The following is a 4,222-nucleotide window of genomic DNA, read 5'->3' as shown; positions in this document are numbered from 1 at the left end:
AGGGAGGAAGCCAGAGGAATAAATACGTTGAGCCCACTCTCCTCCCTCTCTTCCATCAGTTGCTGCAGCTTCCGGTTAACCAAACCCCACTGGAAGCCAGCGGACTAGGAGACCCTGACAGTGGTCCGCAGAGGCCAGTGATCAGGGGAGACAGTACGGGGAGAACAGTGAGGTGGTCTGAAAGAGCACCACATGCGGGCGGTACAGACACCACCCTGTCTGTTCCCAGATTCCATGCTCCCAACCTTCCTGTGGGGTTGGTTACAGGGTCTCCTATGCTAGCCTGGGAATACAGCAGCACCCACCCCATTTAGCCTCAGCTATGTTTTCGCGTCCCAAATGGAATACGCTTAGATCCTCTTTATCAGTTCTCGCCACAAATTATTGTAAATAGTATTTGTTTAAATAAAGATGAAATGTTAAACGTCCTCCATTATCAAGTGATGCGTAAGAGATCGGGGCTTCGAGGGAGGCCAGTTCTTCAGAAGTTATGGGACGTGACCGACGTGAGGGACGACAGCAGAGAAGGGAGGGAGGGCGTTCCCAAAGGGCCCAGGATAGCGCTGCCCTGTTTCAATGGCAACACGGTCCCCCATGTTTCATCTGTAAAATAACAGTCTACTTCTGCGGCCTCGGGAGGATAAATGAACTCATCCCCATATAGGACTTAGCATAGAGGCTGGTCCCAAACAAACACCCAGTAAGTGTTCGTGTAAAATATATGCTTTGACAGGTCATTTCAGATTCGAAGAACCAAATAGGCAACCTGGTTTCCTATGGAAAGACCTGGGCCCGGGTCCGGCGGGCCTTGAGCAACCCTTCCCTGTTCTTTCATGTGTAAAATGAGGCAATTTTGAGCAAGTGGTCAGGTTTGATCTACTGAACAATGTAAACTGGGTAACTGACCATCAAGTCTCTCTTTTCCTGATAACTACATAGATGTGCGAGCTTTCTGTAGCAAGCCCAGAGCGCACAGAGTTTTTCTGTATTATTCACATTTTCTCTCCATCTCGTACCCTTGTCCTTCTGTCTTCTTAAATTTATTACTAATTAAAAACATTTAATATAATGCATCTTTGTAACTTGTATTAAATATATTTTTGGAGTAAGGTGGCATATTAATGAATACATGGATTCAGTTTGGGAGGGGGAAATGAGGCTGTATATAATTTTGGTTAAAAGCATGAGTTTTGGTTTCACTACCTGGGCAAGTTATTTAACTCGTCTTAGTTTCTTCAATTATAATATAATTACATTTTTCTTATAGGATAATTGTGAATATTAAATGAAGTAATGCACTTGGTAAACGTTAGCCATTATTATATTAGTACTTTTGGTTTCTCTCTCCAGAACCAATTCTTGTGCCCATTCCAGATGCATCACGTTGGTTTCTACGAAGCAGTGGATTTTAAATAAAGATCTAGGTGTCCTAAGTGACTTCAGGCTTTTCTAAAAACAAGGCAATACTGCTACACACAGAACCACAACTCATGGGACACCGCTTTGCAAGTAGCAAAACAATTCTTGCCTGATAACTGCAATCTTCTCACTGCTGACAGTGCACCTGGGGTTGGATGTGAAGGAAATCTGAAGGCAGTAGACAGATGGCTATGAATTTCACTGGCAATGTATAAGCTGACTTTACTTTTGACTATTCATTTGACCCATTTTTACTGAACTCCTGCTATGTACTAGTCTCTGAGGATACAATGGGGAGCAAGATGGACCCATCCTTTCTCTCTTAGGTTTTATGCTCTAAGAGTGGGATGCAGGCAAGTAGGTCAACAATTACACAAGTGGTATAATAGAGGAAGTCCAGGGGGCTATAGATGGCTAACCCTAGCCTGGGGATCTTGGAGGAAGTGCAATCTAGGTGAATACCAGAAGGGTGAATAGAAGTTAGGCAGTAAGCTGGGGGAAAGGGTGGAAGAAGAAAGGAAAGGAAGACAGATTATTTCAAGCAAAAAAGTCGAGTTTGTGCAAAGGCCAAATGCAGCAGAGAACACAGCAAGTCTGGGGAGGTAAAAGATCCCTTTTAGCTGAAGTATATCAAGCTTGTTCATAGAAGAGGTAGACGCTAGGTCATGAAGCCCCTCGCAGGCCATGGTAAGGGGTTCAGGCTCCATCCTGAGAGCATAGGAAGCTGGTGAAGTGCTTTAGGCATGGCAAGGACATGTCCTTTGTTTTAACTCAAGCCATTGTCCACAGTCAGAGGGTCCTTGGAGAGTATCCAACCTACTTCACTGCATAGAAGGGGAAATGCAGAGGTAAAGCGACTTGCCTAAGAATACCTAATTGCAAAACTAAGACCAAAAGGCAAGCTTCTCAATGTCCGACGCAGCAGTTTCAACAAAACCACATTGTTCCCTTTATAAGCAAATAGAATTCAGGGGTCAAAGATTAATTTTTGCCCAAGATATAAGCAAATATATGTAATAGTCTTTTTTTTTTTTTTAAAGCAACTTCTTCCTAAAAAGTGCAAAGACAGGGAAGGAACCACAGATGTCTTCCAGAAATCTACATCTCAAACAATATTCTCTTTAGAATGAAAATCCATTCTCTCATTGTTACGTATTTTTAATGGCTAAAACTCAAAATCCCAAGGATCACAGTGGAAAATTTAAAAAAAAAAATTTTTAAAGGAAGAAACCTTATTTCTATTTTTAAAGCCATCCTCCACAAACACCCCCGCAACTTTCTCACATGGCATTAGGGACAGAAATGTGTGTGTATGTCATCCTTTCTAAAATAGCAATTTAAATTAGAATGAGTGATGTAACATCAAACCATGGAGGATCATGATTTCGAAGTGTTTGGGCAATAGTGTGAGGTCAGTGAGGGCAAAGACTGCCACAGCCCTTAGCTTAGACTTGAGTAATATGGCGCCTCTAAATAACCCCTGATAGGAAGACCTGAGTGACTAAATATAAATTTGCGGGGCCTAGGCAAACAATTGCGAAGGGTTCCCTCGTAACAGGACTTCATCTCTTAAATCTATATATACTTTAAATCATCTCAAATGCTTTCAAATTATTTACTCTGTGAGGTAGGAATGGCTCCTTATAACTATGGTGGCTTCTCAGGAACAAAGCGTTTCAAGGCTGGGATTTGGTGTGGCTTGACTTCAGCCTGGCCTGAAGGCCCGCCAGGCTGCATGCCTTTAATGAGAACCGTGTCATTAGGAGAACCTTAAATGGCAGATTAAGCCTTGAAGAGAAGGGTGCCTGTCCTCCCAATTCCTTCCCGGGCTTTGCCAAGAATTACTTCCTGTCACCATACATTTTCCTTTTTGTTCCTTAGGCAATTCTTCCGGAATGTAGCTGAGGCAGGTCCCTGCTTAAGAGATGGCAACTTCGGAGACTGGCTTTAAGGAAGGGAAGGGGAGTGCCCCAAGTTATTCTGGAGCAGAGGAGAAACAGACTCAGTTGATAGAAGGGACCAGACTCAGTGGGTAGAAGGCCCCTCACCAAATCCCAGGGTTTCTTCCTATCATTTCATCCTGTTGCTTTCCTTCACAGAACTTCTCTCCGCTGCGATTGGACATTTACTAGGTCAATTTATGCGTGCCCTGTCTCTCTTGGTAGAGGATAAGCTCCAAAAGGGCAGGAATCCTGTCTTTTGTAGACCAGGGCAGACCCAGCTTCTGACACGGTACTGGGAACAAAATTGGTGCTCGATAAATGTTAGGTAGATAAATGAGCACTTGGAAATAATGTGAAATCAATGAGGTCCGAATAGAGTCCAAAGCTTCCATCCTCCCACAGCTGCAGGTGGGGTTCCCAGGCATGCCGGGCCTGGGGACAAGTCCTTTCTCCCTTCTGTATCTCCAGTGCAGGGCAGCTGGCTGTGCTGAGGCGGGAGCCCCAGGTGCAGGTCTGGGATGCGCTGACCGCGTAGAGGGGCCCACTTAGAGACCCTCGCCATAGCCATTTCCTGCTCTTTGTGTGACAGCCGCGGTGGCGAAGGGGCCAGGCACCGGGGGCGGAGGAGGAGCTGCGGCGGGCGGAGAGGCGGGGCCGAAGGCGGGGCTAGCGCGGCGGCCGGCGGAGCCGAGCCGGGCAGAGCATCCTGCGCCCCAGCGCAGGGCCCCGTGGTATCCTCGGGCGGCTCCCCTGGACCTGCCGCAGACCCAGGTAAGCAGCGCTCGCAGCCTTGGGGCCGGCGCGAGGACCGGGATGCTGCTGGAGACGGTGATGTGGCCGTGAGGATGCGCGAGGGGCCG

General features: G+C 46.4%; 1 protein-coding gene across 1 annotated transcript in view; it reads left to right on the top strand.

Moving 5' to 3' along the window:
* Positions 1-4,027: 4,027 nt before the first annotated feature.
* Positions 4,028-4,222, top strand: part of LOC111737709 (cytoplasmic FMR1-interacting protein 2-like) — a 47,071-nt gene continuing 46,876 nt past the window's right edge. Inside the window, exon 1 of the mRNA XM_023528652.1 lies at positions 4,028-4,133. The gene's annotated coding sequence lies outside the window, so the exon portion shown is untranslated. The remainder of the gene's footprint in view (positions 4,134-4,222) is intronic.

Source organism: Pteropus vampyrus, unplaced genomic scaffold, assembly GCF_000151845.1.
Source record: "Pteropus vampyrus isolate Shadow unplaced genomic scaffold, Pvam_2.0 Scaffold30, whole genome shotgun sequence".
NCBI classification, from domain to species: domain Eukaryota; kingdom Metazoa; phylum Chordata; class Mammalia; order Chiroptera; family Pteropodidae; genus Pteropus; species Pteropus vampyrus.
Note: the sequence above shows the minus strand (reverse complement) of the source record. Positions and strands in the feature narration are given on the sequence as shown.